At 44.1% G+C, this 19,537-nt stretch overlaps 1 protein-coding gene and 1 long non-coding RNA gene across 3 annotated transcripts in view; one reads left to right on the top strand and one right to left on the bottom strand.

The window, feature by feature from the left end:
- The window catches only part of LOC140708089 (uncharacterized), a 30,557-nt gene extending 13,157 nt beyond the window's left edge, over window positions 1-17,400 (bottom strand). The window contains exon 1 of the long non-coding RNA XR_013537758.1: window positions 17,144-17,400. This is a non-coding gene — a long non-coding RNA (uncharacterized LOC140708089). The remainder of the gene's footprint in view (window positions 1-17,143) is intronic.
- Window positions 17,401-17,662: 262 nt separating this feature from the next.
- Window positions 17,663-19,537, top strand: part of SVIL (supervillin) — a 171,403-nt gene continuing 169,528 nt past the window's right edge. For both annotated transcript variants that reach the window (XM_078378609.1, XM_078378592.1), the window contains exon 1: window positions 17,663-17,801. The gene's annotated coding sequence lies outside the window, so the exon portion shown is untranslated. The remainder of the gene's footprint in view (window positions 17,802-19,537) is intronic.

Raw genomic sequence — 19,537 nt, 5'->3', positions numbered from 1 at the left:
GAGAAGAAAAGACTCCCTGGAAAAGACCCTGATGTTGGGAAAGTGTGATGGCAAGAGGAGAAGGGGACGACCGAGGATGAGATGGCTGGACAGTGTCTGCGAAGCAACCAACATGAACCTGACACAACTCCGGGAGGCAGTAGAAGACAGGAGGGCCTGGCGTGCTCTGGTCCATGGGGTCACGAAGAGTCGGACACGACTAAACGACTAAACACACACACAATGAGATACAAGTATGATTACTTCCTTTTTACCAAAACTTTCTGACCATGTGAAAGTATCAAATATTGACAATGATGTTAATATGCCATCAGAAGCAGTGTTCAAAAATTGCATCTTTATGTCAGCCATACCCATCTCAATAATTACTTTTCTTTTTCTGCCTTGGACTGCAATTCCCAGATGCCTTCACCACCAGCTGTGATGATTCCCAATCTAGGGTCCCCCAAGGTGTTCTTGGACTACAATTCCCAGAAGTCTTCAACAACAGTTGGCCTGCACAAGAACCAGTCCAAGGACACCTGGGTGACCCAAGATTGCGAATCACTGATTTATACCCTCAGACCTGGGTTGCTTTATTACCTGCATGCCTGTGGGGTCAAGCAACTTATATTTTGAATGCCTTTCTTTTGAATGTCTCCAGCAAAAATAAAACTGAAAGCAAAAGTGCCCAGCCTCTTCAGGAGCCACGATTCCCTCCCACCCCAGGATGTGTCCTCGTTTGGTTGAAACTGGGAGCAGGGAATCTCCATATTCTTCAGCATGGGACTACTCTACATTCTCCTGCAGAGCTATATCTCTATGTGCTGCTTGAATTCTCTTCTCGCGAGAAGAGGGCAGTTTTCCTTTTGCAATGGGAGGGGGAGGGGAGGACTGCAAGGTTAGAGAGAGAGAGAGAGAGAGAGAAAGGGGAAGGAGGCAGGCAGGGAGGGAGCTGTGACTTGTTGAGCAGCATTTTTCACTCATCATAGACAAGTGGACAAGTGCATTTTTCAAGCCCTGCTGATTAGGTTACATGCCCTGCCACCCGTGTAGCCTCAGACAGGTTGCTTGGTCTCAAAAATCCACTAACAGAAGGAACTGTTAAACCACTTGCTAGTACTTTATATTTAGAGCGCTTTTCAAGGGCTGTCATAAAGTCAGAATTGACTTGATGGCACCTAATTATTATATTATTGATGCTGATTCATTTTCTTCTCAGCTACAATTCTCACACAATCCTTAAACAAACAATTTAGGGTTGAGTTGAAAAAATATTTGTTAAATTCTTTACTCCTCTTCAATCTAGGCTGCCTTGATTCCTTGAGATGCTCTGATAAAGAATTTTCAAGCCCCACATAATTTCTTGCTTCTAGGTGAGAGTGAGACCATTAGCACTTTTCTTCTTGTCCCTCAGTCTCTAAAATTCACTCCAGTCCATAAGGATATAAGAAAGCAGGTGGCCAAAGTTTCACTAGTTAGACAGGGTTTTGTATACGATCAGAGTAATAGTAGACCAGGTGGATGTGGTTTACTATTCCCTTCTTCTGGGAGCATCCTTAGGCTGTGCTGTTTGCCCCAGGCTACACAGGCTGGCTCTTCTCTCTTGGGAGACACTGTGGGTAATCAAATTCCTAACTCTGACTCCCTTGCCAGACACCTAAATTACACAGCTACTGGATTGCCCATATGTAGGCATGCACCATTAGCGTTCTTGTGACATGCCCTCATCATACGATCAGGTGTCCAGACTCTCAGTACCTTGGATAGCTCCGGGTTCACAACTTGCTCCAACAAGAACTGGAATTGGGCCTCAGGCCTTCTAAGATGCCAGAGCTCTACATGAGGTATGGCTCTTCAAAGCAGGGTGGGCAGCACGTCTCTCTCAAGGTCATTTTTGTGGGCCACCAGAATTCCTGGTTCCCAACTCCTCCAAAAATATTTTAAAGGGTTTCATAAAAAACCCCTTTGCCTATTAGGCAATCCTGGCATGTTTTGAGGAACCCCCAATATATCTGAATCTCCTTAACTCCTTCCCATTTTTATTCCTTTATTTTATTTTATTTTGCTACTAGAGGGTACAACGGGAGTTTTTCAGTTAAAAAAACAACCCAGGGTTCTAGAAAGTTACACCTCTTTTCTATTTAACAAAAACCCACTACAGCAATTTTTACCATAGAGAACCATTGTTGTTGTTGTTGTTTTAAAAAATACAAAAATTAAATGTGCCTATTAACTCTTTGGTCATGCTTCCTTGGGAGTGCAGTCCTCAGGTTGCTTACAAATCTGAAATCGGCCCTCGTCCTCTGTGGAGTCACCTGCTCCCTGCCTTAAAGGAATAACCCCTAGCCTGAAGACCTGTGTCCTCTTTCTGGCTTCTCACTTGGTGCAGCCATTTTTGGACTGGGAGGCGCTTGGCTCCTTGGGTGAAATAAGCCACGGAAAGTGTCTGTGGGGTTTCCCCATTATGGAGCACAGGACAACTCAAGCATCAGTCTTGAAATCAGGACCCTGTTCCTTAGCCAGCAGCATGTGAGTTCCAGACTCAACTGCTTGTCCCACTGCATTTCTTGGTCACAGCGATGACATTCTGAATCTGAATATGAGGAAGGGCAGAAGCCTGACAGCATTGCAGGTAATTTGCATGAAGAGGGTCCAGTCTCCACCATCTCCCAGCAGGGCTGGATAAAATCCTGCCTAAAACCTTGGAAAGCTACTGGTGGTCAGTGTTGATAATACTGGTGTGATTGGATCAAAGGTCTGACTCAGTATAAGGCAGTTTTATGAGCACAACAGAAACAGGGGTGTTGACAGAGGTCATTCAGCTTACCACAGAACCTTCATCGAGAAGCTTTAAAAAAAACCCAAGCAAAAGCATCTTGTGGAGCAACTTGGGTGGCAACAGGACACACACTTATATCTGCCATTTCATAACCTCTTCTATTTATATCTCACCTTTCCATGAACAGAGTAGTATAAATAAGATTGAACTTGTGGTAAGGAGAAAGGACCCAAGTATAAACTTTGCACATAGAAAACCTTCTGGGCTGACCTAACAGTTGTTTCTCAACCATCACATGTCCAAGGCAAAAATCATTTGGCCAGGAAGACAACTGGGGGTGGCAAAACCGTTGTATCCCCCAAACCCTTTGTAGGCTGCATCCTATTTCTGCTGCTGCCGTTGGTGTGGAAATGTGGTGATAAGTGCAATAGCTCTATGATGCAAAAAGATGACAGAGTACCCTCCTATACCATAAAGAGAATGCAGGCCAGAGTGTCTCTCACAGCTTTCTGAAGAAATCAGAAGGTAGTTATCCTTCCTAGTTTTAGGGAAACTGATAAAATCTGGGAGGAAGGTGCTACCAGAGAGGCGAAATGCATTTTCTGCACTGCGAACTTTTTGGAGAGAGGGGGTGAGACTGTATTGCAATATACTATTAGAATTATTCTAGGCTTAGCACAATGCAGACCGATTCAAAATTTCCCAAATACATAATGTTATTGTAAGCACAGGATAAATTCACACTTTTATTTGAGGAGCCATCTGGAAGTTGTATATTTTAAATTGCTCTACTTTTTTTCACTTAAAAATTTGCCATTACTATATAAGTTGCAATCCTCTGATCATGTAAGAAAAAAGAAAAAAGTAATTACCTATAAATACAGTTACACTTCCAATACTTTTCTTATCTATAGAATACTAATAATATTTCAACATTTATATACAGTATGTTTTACTTCTAACCCTACAGTTATTCAAACTAAATTGCTCTACATTGTGCTGTTTTTTGACTCTTTTTTGGTTGTGTGAACAGTCATCTTATATTTTGGGGGAGGGGGGAATTTCCCATGCTGATCTCTTGGTGTAGTGCTATGTTTGAGGTGGTATATGGGATTTCTCTATCAGGAAATCATGCCTGCTGTCTGAACTGCTTCCCGTTTTTGTGTGGGTTTTTTTTTAACAAACTGACTTTAGTGCTACATCATACAGGCAACTGTTTTTTTCCATCTGCAACACTGATGAAGTGCTGTGCCACTTAAAAAAAAAGAAGAAAAGTATTAACATCGACAAGATGGTTATGGACAAGGATGGAATGTGAGTGGATCAAGACAGACCCATGGGAGGATCAAAGTGCCAATCCCTGGTCTATTTAAGCCCATTTTAAGAGCGGTGGAATCTCCTGCACAGAATCAACTCAGTTCAGTCAAGGCTGCCCCAGGACAGAAACACAACGAGCATGTGACATAAATTGATACAAAACCCCAACACAACTCTCGGGTTATTTGGGCAATGTAGTCGCACAATGAGTTGGAAGACCAAAATTAGAAGACAAAACCTAGGTTTCTATCATCAGTCATAGAGGTGAGGCTTTAGGGGATAACTTTAATGTCAGGGGGCAGAATTGGCACATATTTCTATGGAGGGCCACATATCCACTCCACCCCCAATTCAGCCATTGCCTTTTGTGTGTCAGATCACCCTACTCCTGATCACTCAGCTTGCCTTTCCCTGTCCCATAATCAATCCATCTCTCTGTCTTGCTTTTTGTGCACAGTACACGGGGTGCTTATGGTCCCCATTCCTGTCATTTTATGGGATTACCTGTTAACCCTGATCCTTCATCAAAGCAGTACAGGCTCAGGTCTTCTGTGAATCTTAGCGGTACAGTGTGTACACCCAGGAGTGCCAAAAATAATCAAGCTGGAGCTAGTAGCAGCACAGTGTTTGCTGCTGTATTCTTGGATGACTTGTATCACATGTAGAGTATCTTTACAGCTCAACGACTGCAATGTAGTAAGGAAAAACAATTCCGAGCTTCTGCTATTTGATATTGGAAATTTTCATATTTTGTTTCCACAGGCAAGCTATTTGGAAAGAATGGCATACTCTCCAACTGTCTCTATTTACAAGAGGCTAGTTTCTATTTTTCAGGGTTCTTCTCTCTTGTATGGTCCCTAAGTTTTTCTTCCTATTTTTGTAAGTTGCCTTCTTGAACCATTGTCCGTATGCATACCTAGAGCTGTCATTCCCTCTTTAAACTCTCTGGAAGATAAACTTCAACCTATGATGCAAAACTATGATGCAATTGCATCTCCATCTCTTGTGTACATGAGGGGATTTTTAAAAATATATATTATGCCCCCAGGTCATTTTAACCCTCATGCTCCAGAACAGAAAAGAAGCTTGTGCTGAGTGACTTGTAGGGTGTTTTACAATACCTGTGAGAATTCCAGTGGATTAAGGGTTAGGATTACAATTGCCATATTTTTCTGTCTTATAAAATGCCCCCGTGTATAAGATTGCCCCCTCTCCACTTTTCTAACCTAAAATTAAGAAAGCTTAGCTTTCAATATTCAGCCTCTGGGCTCAGAATGCTCAGACATTAGGAGTCCCTGTTGAATCTGAGCACTGCCTACAGGCTCCACCTCCAACAAGGTGTGTTCCAATTGGTTTGTTCAGCATCAGCTGACGTCAGTTCCATAAGGCTCATGACTGGAGGAAGCTAAGTCTCCTGATTGTAGGAAGCTAAACCTCCTGATTGAAAGAAGCCTGTTTGCAGAGGCAAGGTATGGGCTATTTTGTTCTTTCCTCAGCTTACTTCCATGTATAAGACAACCCTCAATTTTTAGTGTAATGATTTTAGGAAAAAGTAGCATCTTATACACGGAAAAATATGGTACCATAGCAATTAGGGTTAAATGCAAACATCTCTCTCTTTTTTTGGATTTCACTGAGAATTCTAATACTTCCCTGCCAACAAAGAGGCCAACCTACTGATAAACAGAACATGTCACTTCTGCTTTCTGCATGAACAAACAAATATCAGTGTGGCCGAATACATAATACTAAGACAAAAAATTTCCTGTTGGCAAAAAAGCAATATATTTGTTTTGAACTATTTTTTCTCTGTTGTTTGTCTGTTGTTTGATTTTAAGATACCACTCTATGTGTCAAGTGACTGAAACCTGGTGATATTGCTTAATAATGTACAGGTGATAAGGCTGAGGAATGCCTGACTTGTATATCTCTGGGACTGTACAGCTTACATTGCCCTCAACCGTGTCTGAAACAATGCAAGCCCAGCCTAACTGAAAGATCAGCTGCTCCTCTATGGACTGTGCTTATATTACAATCATCTTCTGAGGCTCTGTTATACATTGCACCAGCCAAAGAGGCTCAACTGACCTAGAGTTGAGTCCAAGGTAGCTGGCTGAATGTTCACTCAGCCTTCCATCCTTCTCAGGTCATTGAAATGAATACTCAGCTCACTGAGGAGGGAGGGCAATATGTAGCCTGCATAATTAACTTGTAAACTGCCCAGAGACGGCCTTAAGTGCTATGGGCCAGTATATAAGCAGCATGCTTTTTAGTAGGGACATAGGTCAGCGACTTTTCTGTACCCTGGTTATGGAGTTTTCCCCCAAAGGATTTAATCCTTGGCTGCATTTAATTTGAAACATTGTTATTCCGCCTATCAAAATAATGGATTTGGGTTTTGTTCATTTGACTTTAAAGTTTCAGTTTCAATTTGTATGTATATATTTGTTTTGTAAACTGCCTTGTGGCTCTTGTTAAGAACAAAATGAGTAAGAAAATGTGTTTATTTACATAGTACATCTAGTGAGGTTTATTTAAAGTTGTTGACAATATAGTATAGCTTGATTAAATTTGTATAGTGTATCTTTAACCAAAAGAAGAACTCCCCACTTTTGGCCTTTAAATCACTGAAGGAAAGGTTAATAATTTGTACATCTGATTAACCCTGAGGTAAATTGATTGGTTCAGGTGTTTAAGAAAGGTTAGTAAACTGATGAAACTTTTTTAAAGGTTGTTTTTGTCTCTTGATTGAATGTATGGTCTTGTTGCCAATTTGTTTTGGATTATTAGAAATTAACATCAATACACATAGGTGCTGAGGCAATAGCATTTGGCATGAGAATCAGGGTGTTACTGACTTGTATCTACAACTGTCTGGAGAATATGGAACTATTAGTAGAGGCTGCCAGGGGCTAAAATTAACCAAGTTCCAGTAAATTATATTTCAATCTCCAATGAAGATTTATTTAGGTAACCAAAGCTCCACTATAACTGTAACTGAAAAACGGCTGTATTTGCTCAGTCTGCCTCTTCTCTTTACACATGGTGTTTAGTGGGAATGTGAACATTTAGGAAGTCTGGGCCAAACTACACATTATTTTGAAGGCGTTTTCAATTGGAATTTAACCAATGCACTCAGAATTGGCTGTGGAGATGTTCAACTGTCTTAAAAGAAGCAGGCAATACCCCAACCTATTGCCACCCTGTCTTAATTTTTTGCTAAGGAAGAGAAACTCCTAAGAGCTATGAATTTAATTTCCACCCGGAGGTGTTGAGACATAGCCGGCTAATTCCCCATTGACCACTAAAGCAGGTTGAGACACGTGTCCCTCTATTATTTTCTCTTGGTCAAAACAGGCAGCAGGAAAGCCTTCTCTGACACATATTAGCAAACCAAAGCTACACCACAGCACCGCAGCTGTGAAAAATGCTGAACTACCACAGTCAATCTCTAGATTCCAGATTAAGAACTAAATTTATGCTATAGCTTTAGCACTACCAGAAGGAATTCCTCGAATGCAGACAGTGTCTGTGCTTTTCTCACCCATATCTTGTAAATAAAATTGCACTATTTTATAGGGATGAGGTTTTTTTTTCTTACACTACATGCCCCATAACTCCCCATTCTGGGAGTTCTACCTGATTTACACACTTCCCAGAAACCTAAATGTAGTTGACATGGGAGAAGAGGCCTAAATTGCAAGGCCTTGAGGCTTAGCTAGGCCTAGTCTTGCCTAGTTTCCTGTTCAGCAAGGAAGCTCCCACATAATACCAGGGCATGAAAGGAAGCTAGATAAAGTTGCACAGCTGTCCAGTTCAGCCCTTTTCTCCCAGATGAATTACATTTAGGTGCCTGAAAGCTGTGTATGAACCAGGTAGAACTCCCAGAATTATGATATGCAGTCCAAGAAATGCAAAAAAGCTCAGCTCTAGTGTTTTGTGATTGTTTTTGAGGGAGCAAAGCATGGCTTTGTTTGCAGGTCTAATTTATTGGACATGATCAACTGCCCGATTCACCTGCTTGGAACACTAACATGATTTCAGCCACAATGATGGGTTATCTGTAAAATACAGATTGCCCCTGAGAGGCTCTATTACATTAAGGATGGAGAAAGAAAAGATGATAGGGAAAACAGGTGGCATAAAAAGAAATGAGACAATTTAGCCTCTAAATAACCTGCGTTAGGCAATCTTTAAGAGGAAGTTGCAATATATCCTATGGCCCTGGGGATGTTCTCAGTACAACAGAGCTGTAGCCCCCCACCATGAAAGTTGCTTGTGCTCAAATGAGTTGAATCCTCATTTTATAAATACTTTTATCCTCTAAAAAGAAATACAGCAAGGTACAGTAAATATATTTTCCTTCCTCCTTAAAAAGCCGTCTGAAATGGTTACTATACTGAAACAAACAGATTTCTTTTAAAGTCTACTAAAATTCATGTCAGAACTATATAACCACACACATTGATCTTTAAATAGTAACGTCAGATCCCTCTTCAGCAATTAATCAAGGGCAGACGATTATTCCTACCTGGTCTGCCCCCAACCCCTGCCCTCGTGCCCTTGTCGGTAGTAACAGCTAACACTGATTGTTGGTTATTAATTGTGTTTTCTCCTTAGTCTTCCCCATATGTCTTATGCATCTGGTGATTCGTTCCATACCTGGACTGACTCCAGGTACTCATAAATAAAATATCTACTTATAAATTAATTAGTAGCTGCTTAGCCTGCTAGTTCTCCTCCCATTTCTGCAATTCTGAAGCTGGATAAGAGTCTCCAGCTGTTTTCTGACATTCTGAAACTCCAGTCCCTGAGTTTTCTGACTTTGGGGCATAAGGGAGAAGGATGATTAAAAATGTGATGAAGATATGTAAACGAAAGCCTAGGGAGAAGGTAGGCATAACTCCCAGTCTTTCGGAGCTGAGATCATTTTTTCCACTGCATTGACACAGGCCTGCCCTTTCCACCTGTGTAACTTATCACTGCCCTGCTTCAGGGCATACAGACTCAGTAGAGGGATTGTGTATGCGTGTGTATGTAATTACACTATCATCACAACAACCCTATGAGGTAGGTCAATGTAAAAAGAGTATGGTTGATGTAAGGTCACTCAGTGAATTTCACAGCGAAGTGTAATTTGAACTCATGTCTTTAGCTGGACTACACCATACATACACAAATTTATTTATTTATTTATTCGATTTTTACCCCGCCCCTCTTGGCAACGTCTACTCGAGGCGGCTTACATAAGTTAAAACACGTTAAAATAGCATATAAAATGCAATTATACAATTAATTCTAAGCAACAGATTTCCAAGATGGCAATACTCAAAAGAAGAAAAAGAAAAAGAAAGAGAAAAATCACTTAATTGACTGGGGGGAAGGCCTGTTTAAATAACCAAGTTTTTAATTGGCTTTTGAAAACACCCAGCGAGGGTGCCAGCCCAATTTCAGCAGGGAGTGTGTTCCACAGCCGAGGAACGACCGCCGAGAAGGCCCAGTTTCTCGTTTTCTCCTTCCGGGCCTCCCTCGGTGTCAGTCCCCTCAGCCGTCCCTGCTGGCTATGTCAGGTGATTCAGGTAGATCTGGGCGGGAGGAGGTGATCTGCCAATATTGAGGTCCCAAACCGTTTAGGGCTCTACATGTAATCATTAATACTTTGAAGTCAATGCGGAAACAAATAGGTAACCAGTGCAGCGCAGCCAGAGTGGTGGAGATGTGCTGATATTTTCTCACCCCACTAAGAAGCCTGGCTGCTGCATTCTGGACCATCTGAAATTTCCGCATGAGCCTCAAAGGCAGCCCCACATAGAGTGCATTACAATGGTCTAATCTCGAGATTACGAGCGCATGGACTAGTGAGTCCCCCCATCAAGATATGGCCGCAGCTGGGCAATCCTCCATAGATGAAAATAGGTGGAGCAGACCACGGACGCCACCTGGGTTTCCATGGTAAGAGCCTGGTCCACATGTATCCCCAAGCTGCAGACCTCACTCTTTGTGGCAAGGGTTGTCCCTCCAAAGGAGAGGGAGTCACTTATGCCGCTGACGGAAGGGCCACCCACCCTCCAGACCTCCGTCTTGTCCAGGTTCAGCCTCAATCCATTTGACTGCATCCATTCCAGTACAGTCTCCAGGCAGCGCTGGAGGGACCGGATGGCATCCACTGAAGTTGGTGTAAAGGAGATGTAGAGCTGTGTGTCATCAGCGTACTGATGACACGTTGCCGCACACCCCCTGATGACCCCGCCCAGCGGCCTCATATAGATGTTAAACAGCATTGGGGAGATGATCAACCCCCGTGGAACCCCACAATTGAGATTCCACGGGGCTGAGACATTCTCCCCAAGCTGTACTCTCTGGGGGCGGTCCTCCAGGAACTAGCGGAGCCAGGCAAGTGCCAGGCCACCGACTCCCAACTCAGAGAACCTCCTCAGGAGGATACCGTGGTCGACGGTATCAAAGGTGGCTGAGATGTCAAGGAGGACCAACAAGGACATATTGCCCCCATTGGCCTCCCTCTACAGGTCACCCAACAGTGCGACCAGTGCTGTCTCTGCACCATAGCGCGGCCTGAAGCCTGACTGAAATGGGTCCAGAGCATTCGTCCAAGAGTGCCTGAAGCTGGTCTGCCACCACCCTCTCAACCACTTTGCTGAGGAAGGAAACATTGGCGACAGGCCTATAATTGCCAATTTCGTCCGCCGCCAAATTTGGTTTCTTCCTAATGGGCCTAATGAGTGTCTCATTGAGAGCGAGGGGGACCTTGCCCTCCTGGAGAGACCCATTAATTATTGCAGTGGCCCATTTAGTTACCGGCCTGGCTGCTTTGATTAGCCAGGCCGGGCAAGGGCCGAGAGAAGAGGTGGTGGCCCGACAGCGATCAAGTGCCTTGCCTACCAAATCTGGTGTTACAGGCTGAAAGGAGTTGAGAATTACTGGGCAGGATGGAGCGCTGGACATCTCTGCTCGACCCATTGTGTTTAAAAAAGGAGAAAGGTCAAAGCGGATGGCCTCCACTTTGGATTTAAAAAACGCTGCAAATGGGTCAGGTGAGATGCTAGTGGGAGGCCCTTCACCCTGACCAATTCCGGTTGGAAGCATCGCTTATCCAGTCAGCGACATGAGATCTTCTAGCAGCCTTTACCTTCGCAAGGTAACGGTTAGTTGCGATCCTGACAGCTATCTTATTATAATCCCTTGGGTTCCTTCTCCAAATGCACTCTAGCCATCTCCTTATTCGCTTCATCACTCGTAGATCCTGACTATACCAGGGTCCTGGCCGAGCTCTGCTCCTGAGAGGGCGTTTGGGTGCGATCGTGTCAACAGCCCTAGTAGCGGCGGAGAACCAACCATCAACCAGGGCTTCAACAGGAGCGCCAGATAGTGCCGCTGGAATCCCTCTCATGGTATCCTGGAATCTCACGGGATCCAGTAACCTTCGAGGGCGGACCATCAAAATAGGTCCCTGCTCCCTGCGGGGAGGGAGTGCCATTGCAAGGTTACATTTTATCAGGTGATGGTCTGACCATGACAAGGGGACTGACACAAGGTCAGTCACCATCAGACCACGCTCGCTACACTCGGTGGAAAAAAACAGATCAAGCATATGGCCACCCATGTGTGTGGGACTGTTGACATGTTGGGACAAGTTCAAGAAAGCCATGGTTTCCAAGAACTCCAGAGCTGGACCAGATACCTCCGCCTCCACATGGATGTTGAAGTCACCCAGGACCAGAAGTCTCGGGGACTCCAACAGTGCCACGGAGACAAAGTCCGCCAGCTCCGGTAGGGAGGTGGCTGGATCGCGGGGAGCACGGTAACCCAGCAAGATCCCAATACCATCCCTGGCCCCAATCCGCACATGAAGGGCCTCCAGGCCTGGCTTCACAACCGAGGAGTGCCTTGTAACCTCTAATGATTTTCTATAAACAATGGCAACTCCCCACCCCCACCCCTCCAGTCTGCCCTGGTGCTGCACTGCATAACCCGGAGGGCAGGAAAGGGTCAAAGAGACCCCTCCTTCCCTGCCCATCCAGGTCTCAGTTATACATACCAGGTCTGCATCCTCATTCAGAATAAGGTCTTGTATAAGCTGGGATTTATTGGATACAGACCTGTCGTTCAACAGCACCAACTTGGATAGAAATGGACACGAAGCATTTCTGGAGAGCATCCATAAAGTAGGATTAAAACTAGATTTCATTCCACCCCCTGCAACATCAAATTAGAACCTTAAGAAATGCCCTGGAGATAAGTGGACTGTGATTGGTCATCTCCTGGGTTTTGGGCTTTTTGTGGGTTTTTGTGCTATTTTGCAATCTTTTTTTGCATTTTTCTGAATAATAGCATTGGTATCAAATACTATGTATCAGTAGTGTCAAAATAAAGTTAGATTCCGATCACAAGCAAACAATATTGCATTGTTGGCAATGTTTAGAGTGTAGGCTGCATTTGACTGCACTGGAAAGCCTGGCAGAGTTAGCCTCTGTTTTATGCATCTGTGACAAATAATCTCAGCCAAGTAATGGTTGACAATGCCTATTTTATAATGAATTTAAAATGCTATAATCTTAATACCAAGATTGTTATGGTTGTTTTGATTGTAATAATAGTGTGTATTAATGCAATGTTGTATTCTTACATTTATATTACTCGTATTGTGTTGTAAGCAGCTTTGGTCATATTGGCCCAAATCCTATTGCTTACTTATGCAATACAGAAGACAAAACTGATATTTCTTGTCATGCAACTGTTGTGTGAGCAGAAATATGCTGCTTGGACAAGAACTAGTAACTATTCCCCACTGAGTTTTATGTCATCAGATTTAAAACTAGCATTAAGTACAGTAGGACTCCCCTATCCACGGGATCCCCTATCCGCTGATTCACTAATCCGCTGTCTTAAAATGCTAAAACATCCCAGAAATACGTATTTATATGTATTTCCAGGGTGTATTTACCAGAACTGGCCACTAAAAATGCTAGAAACCATGCAATGTATAGTGTTCTATACGACTGTGTTTTTCAGTATTCATGGGGCAGTGGCTTGGAATCAATCCCCTGTGGATACCGTTGTCCTACTGTATTAGGATTCTGGCTACTATGTGGAAAAGCAGCATGCAAGTTATATGGGGATGGTGGTGGTGATGACGGTGCCACAAACAAGAAATAATTGTAATGCATTTTAGGGGAGTAATCAGGTGGTCTTGAGTGGGTAGCTAATACAGTATTTCATTCAGAAAAACTCTAGGAGCCATATCCAAGCAATACGCATTATAAGAACATATGTTTTTCAGTATCCATGGGGCAGTGGCTTATGAACATAAGAAGAGTCCTGCTGGATCAGGCCAAGGACCCATCTAGTCCAGCTTCCTATATCTCACAGTGGCTCCACCAGATGCCTCTGGGAGCACACGAGACAACTAGATACCTGTCTCCTGACGCCCCTCCCCTGCATCTGGCATTTTGAGGTACCTTCTTTCTAAGCCTGGAGATTATACATCCCCATCACGGCTTGTAACCCGCAATGGACTTTTCCTCCAGAAATCTGTCCAATCCCCTTTTCAAGGCATCTAGGCCAGATGCCATCACCACATCCTGTGGCAAGCGGTTCCACAGACTAACAACACACTGAATAAAGAAATACTGTTTTTGTATGGCTCCTGGAATTCTCCTGAGTTAATGTACCCATGACTGGATGAAGGCAGTTAGTTCAAAGGGTATGTAAATTAAAAAGCTGCAGCATCAGAACCCAGCAAATGTACTGTCCGCTGGGAGTGTAGCCACTATTTAAGGTGTCAGTCCATGTGCTTAACCATGTGCTGGGAAAAAGACTGAAAGATCTGGGTTTGTTTAGCCTTGAGAAAAGAAGAATGAAGGGAGATACAATATCACTGTTTAGATACTTGAAAGATTGTCAGAGAGAGGAGGGGCGGGATCTGTTCTCGGCCATCCCAGAATGCAGGACATGTAATAATGGGCTCAGCTACAGGAAGCCAGATTTAGGCTGAGTATCAGGAAAAACCTAACTGTTAGAGCAATATGACAATGGAACCAATTACCTCAGGAGATGGTGAGTGCTCTAATGCTAGAGGCATTCAAGAGAAAATTGGACAACCATCTGTCAGATCTGCTTTGATTTAGATTCCTGCATTGAGCAGGGGTTGGATTCAGTGGCTTTATAGGCAAGGCTATATTATTCCTAAGACTGACTAGCATGAAGCCTAGGGCCCCCACAGGGACTAGGGGCCTGTCAATATTTTTTTTGAACCTTGATTCTGTGGGTTCAAATGTTCCTATGCTGTGAACAGAATTCTCCAGGAGCCCCTCAAAATGTATACAGGCTATGTACTGCAATTCTCATACCTACAGTACTAGGTTAAGGCTGAAAGGTTGAAGTGCTGGAGGACCCCCAAAAGCCTAGGGGCCCCACCATGGGTTAATATGGTCCCTTCCAGCTCAGTTATTCCATATTCTATGTGCATACAATGTCTCATGACATTTCAGCTTTTGCATGGGCCATATCCAAGCTTTTAAAAGTTGCATTTTTGGAAGATAGCTTCAGAAGCTCCAGCCTATGGCTAAGGGATTATGGAGTTGTTCTCCAAAATAATAACATTCCCCAAGCTTTGGCACATACATTAGTGGTGGACAAACCTCAGATGCACATAGACTGGTGCATCAGTTTAAAAAAGCCTCTCTCTCTCTCTCTCTCTCTCTCTCTCTCTCTCTCTCTCTCTCTCTCTCTCTGTGTGTGTGTTTATAGGGTCTACACAGGGTCAGTTCTGTTTAGCAGATTCCATAAAGCCATGTTTAAATTGGCCCTTATTTGGAACAGAGTAGATACTATGTTTGCAGCTAAACTTTGATACTAAATACCTTTGAAATATTTTTGTTGGCTAGGATAAAGATTGCAGCTACAAATGGCATCCACCTGGTAAATTGATCATACCCATAAAATTTAGTATTCATTAAATGTGATGCCTGTAATTTATTCCAGAGCAAAGAGTGGCAAAGTTTTTGTTAAAAAGCAGCAGTGGGGAATTGGGGGCTACAGCCCTGATATAGTAAGTGGAACCTGCAAGTAAGTGGATTTTCGGTTGTGTCCTGTGTGATTTTCTTCTCCACTGTGTTGGCATATTTCTTTGCTGCCCCAGCTAATATAGGCGGGGGCAGCAATAACTCTTTCTACTCATTAATGACAACCGGATTGTATGGCAAGCAAGTTTAAGAAAATCCACCTATGGCATTTTAATAAAAAGGTAATTAGAAATGTCTGCTTCTCCCATCTCTTTAAATCTAAACTTTTGGAGCAAAAGAAGCCATATGTGGAGAGACGTGTTGCATTAGCCAAGCCTTCCCCAAGCTGGTGGGCTCCACAGGTGCAGAGGCAGAATTTTCATAATCCTCACCCAGCTAGACCATCTGGAGATGATGGGAACTGTAGTCCAAAACCTCCAGAGCATGGTAGGTTGTGGAATTCAACATGAGAAAATCAGTTCCGCTCATTTTAGCCTTACTCAGGATAGATCCAGGAATGGGGCCTCATAGTTTTGAAACAACGGAATTAAAACGTAACATCTTGTTCACATTTCAGAGGAAAGCCCATTACACTTAGAAGCGATCATGTGGAGCTTAAAAAGTTACTTCAAAAACAAATAAATAGAGTGATATGCTGAAAACGTCTATAACTGAATAGTGATATGATAATGCTGTGGGACCAAGGGCATCACTCTACCACTGCTGCTTTATGAATGATTTCAACATATCACTATATTTTTTTGTTCTAAAAGTAACTTTGCAAGCACTCACAAACTCAAATAACCGTGCATAGTGTACGTAAGCAGAAAGAAAGAGTCAACTATCCACTGTCTAATTACAAGCCAGCCCCTGGTTTTATTTATGTATTTATTTATTTAATTTAAAATATTTTTAATCCGCCTCTCTCCTTAAAAAGAACCCAAGGCGGCTCACAAGATTTCCCCTATTCTAACTGTCCCTAGGCATAAGCAACATCCTCCCCCTCGTCCTACTGCAGGACTGTGCTCAGGGTGCCATCAGAGATCTGTATGAAACCCATTTTCCTGCACCAGTGTAGCTCTTGAGCCTTTTAATCACAGTTCAGTCCACAAGATCTGTAGGTTTGCAGCCTTATGTCATATTATACACAATTATTCCGCTGAACATATTTTCTTGAAAACAGGTTCCATTCTGATTGAACTTTGTTTCTAAACCTACAATCCAGGGGACTTTGCTGAAACCCATGTAAATATTATTTATTTGGATCCCTTTGTAAGATGTTTGCAGCAGATGGCGCGTGGGCCCAGAAGGCAGCCCCCTTTCTTAAAGTTAAATAGATTTGGTCCAGGCTGGGAGGACAGATCTCCCCAGAACCTGCTGTCTGTGGTTTTCTTTTCCATGATGGATATGCCAGAACATGTCTGTGCAATAGCTGGCTGGATAGCTCAGTGATTTAGGTATGGTTGGGAGTTCGATTCCCCACTGTACCTCCTGGGAGAAGAGCCAGCCACTGTAGTCATGGGTAAATTATGCAATCCCAGAGCACCTCCAGAAGAAGGGAATGGCAAACCACTTCTGAGTAGAATCTCGACCTAAGAAGACCCTGGAGAGGCTCACTATAAGTCGGCACTGACTTAGCAGCACATGGTCAGTGCAGTACATGAAATAATGAACATGTGCATTCAGGCATTGAAAAGTTACTTTTTCAGACTACAGCTACCAGAAAGCAAAGTGTGCTGCTTATATACCTCCCCATAGCATTCTCGGGGAAGTTTACAGTTTAATTACACAGGCTACACCTTGCAGAAAGCCGTAACCAGCATGGCCAGAGGGAGATGTAGTCTCCCAAAGTTACTTTTTCATACTGCTGTCACCCTCACCCCTGCTTACCCAATGAATCCCAGCCCAATTTTCTACTCAGCGTTATTTAGAAGCAGAGATGTGCAGATTTGCATTTTTTTTTTTACTACAACTTCCATAACGCCTCAGGAAGCACAGATTAAAAGAGCCGCTTTCAAAACCACGCATAGCTGTAGAAACTCACAGGGTAACGGTAGACCGTTCCTCGAACATCCCACCTGCCGTGTAAGGTCTCCTCCGTTCCTTGGAAGCGACTTGTAGCCACATCACAAGCCCTACTGAAGGCAAGGGGCATTACTGAAGGATAATTAATGCATTAGTTGGGAGTACTTCTGGACTCTTCCTGGCAGAGAGTGATTTTGCACAAGCAGAACTCGGAGGTCTTCTGGGCTACAACTCCCAAATTCCCCAGTCAATGTGCTTGATTAAGACGTCCGTTAGCTGTAGTAAATATATATATACAGTATTTGCAAATATACCGCATGTGCTGAAGCCACAACGTCGAACCTAAGCGGACCAGGGTGGCCTGGCAGATTATTCCTAACCAGACAGAAGGGCGCTGCCTGGGTCAAGAGCGAGAGTCTAAAAACTATCCCCTTCAGCGCTGGGATTTACCACCATAATCCTGTGTAGTACGCTCCCGCGCCGAGCGCGCCGCGCCATCTGGAATGCGTCGCGGCCCCTTTAAGGAGGACCGTCGGGAGGACAAAGCCCGGGAGCGGCACCGCTGCGCGGCCTCGGGCGGGCCGGCCGAAGCCCCGGACTTTCCGGAAAAGGCAGGGGGAGTCCCAGGATGCGCCGCTGGAGATGGGTAACGCGGAGCCTGTGGGCCAGCTCGCCGGGTGAGGCTTTTCTCTCCTTCCCCCCCCTTCCCTTCCCCGGCTTTGCTAGTCGGCGCGGGACAAAGGCGCCCTCTTTTCTCCGAGGAAAGGAGTCACAAAAGGGGAGCGGGGCTCCCTCTGGCTTTGTGCCCTTTGTGGCTCGGAGGCGATGCCAGCTGTCCAAGGAGGGGCGCCTCGCTGCCTTTCCACCCTCTCGCTGCCTCTCGGGTCGGCCCTAGAGATTTTGCTGCCTGAGGCGAGCCAGCAAAGGCACACACCCTCCCCAACCTCAGAAATCAAGGGGCCTCGGACCCAAATTCAGTGGTACTAACCCCTCGCTGTCATTCTCAGGGGGACTTTGTCTTGGACTGAGGAATACTCAAGGCTTTTCTTGCAGGGTGACAACAGGTTACCATCGCCAATGCTGCTGCTTCCCCAGCTGCCAGCTGTTGTGGATGTTACTGACCCGCAACAATGTCCTCAGCAGGACACTGCAAAAACAAAAAAACAAACCACTTCTGCCGGACTGTCCCTCCCTGTCTGGTGTCCCCATCCCCTAATACAACAAAGAAAGCAGTTAAGGCAGCCATTTATTCATTGCTAATTGAAGAAAAAAATGATATACAGTGAAAACCATGCACACGTGCACCCATAGACACAGGGCAAATGATTAAATTTCGCAGTTTTCATTTCATTTCAGATTCAGAAATTGTCTCAATTGAAAAAGAAATACAGGAGCTCTTTCCTGAGTAGGGAACACTATGATCAGGTGGCACATTTCCATATCCCTGTGCTCTTTGTTGTTACACGCCCCCTCTGCTTATATAGCTACTATGTTTGCACAAGTAGCACAATCCTGTGGTGCTATATAGGTGCGTCTGTCCATTTAGTGGAAGATCAAGAGGATGCAGGTCCAAAATCCAAACAGAGCATAGTTGAAGTCAATATAGAGAACAACAAAAGCTTTCAGTTGGAGCCTATGTTGTTGTTGTTTAGTCGTTAAGTTGTGCCCGACTCTTCGTGACCCCATGGACCAGAGCATGCCAGGCCCTCCTGTCTTCCACTGCCTCCCAGAGTTGGGTCAAATTCATGTTGGTAGCTTCGATGACACGGTCCAACCATCTCATCCTCTGTCATCCCCATCTCCTCCTGCCTTCACACTTTCCCAACATCAGGGTCTTTTCCAGGAAGTCTTCTCTTCTCATGAGGTGGCCAAAGTATTGGAGCCTCAGTTTCAGGATCTGTCTTTCCAATGAGCACTCAGGGTTGATTTCCTTCACAATAGATAGGTTTGTTCTCTTTGCAGTCTAGGGGACTCTCAAGAGTCTCCTCCAGCACCACAATTCAAAAGCATCAGTTCTTCGGTGGTCATTCAGCACAAGCGTTCATGGAAGGTTTTAAATTAAAAGATGTAAAAAACACCAACAGTAAAACAACATGAAGAGATGCAGAGCAGAAAGAAGCCAGTCTGAAGTTTAAGGCCTCACAACAACCTTATGAGATAGGCTATGCTGAGCAATTTACCAGTCCAGGGTTAGCTGGTCAGTTTTATGATGGAACAAAAACTTGAATCTGGATCTCAGTGACCCAAGTTTAGCATTCTAACCACTACTCTGTGCTGCCCATTTGCCCAGAATACAAGATCCTTCACATAAGGCCATCCCTTAGTAGCAGGATGAGATTTGAACTAGAGACTTATTTAATAATAATTTGCAAAGTACTGTGGTTCTCTGTAGGAGCAACCAGAAATTTCCATT

The sequence above is a fragment of the Pogona vitticeps genome, chromosome 6, assembly GCF_051106095.1.
Source record: "Pogona vitticeps strain Pit_001003342236 chromosome 6, PviZW2.1, whole genome shotgun sequence".
Taxonomy (NCBI): Eukaryota; Metazoa; Chordata; class Lepidosauria; order Squamata; family Agamidae; genus Pogona; species Pogona vitticeps.
The sequence above is the reverse complement of the archived record's forward strand: the minus strand, read 5'-3'. Positions and strand labels throughout refer to the sequence as shown.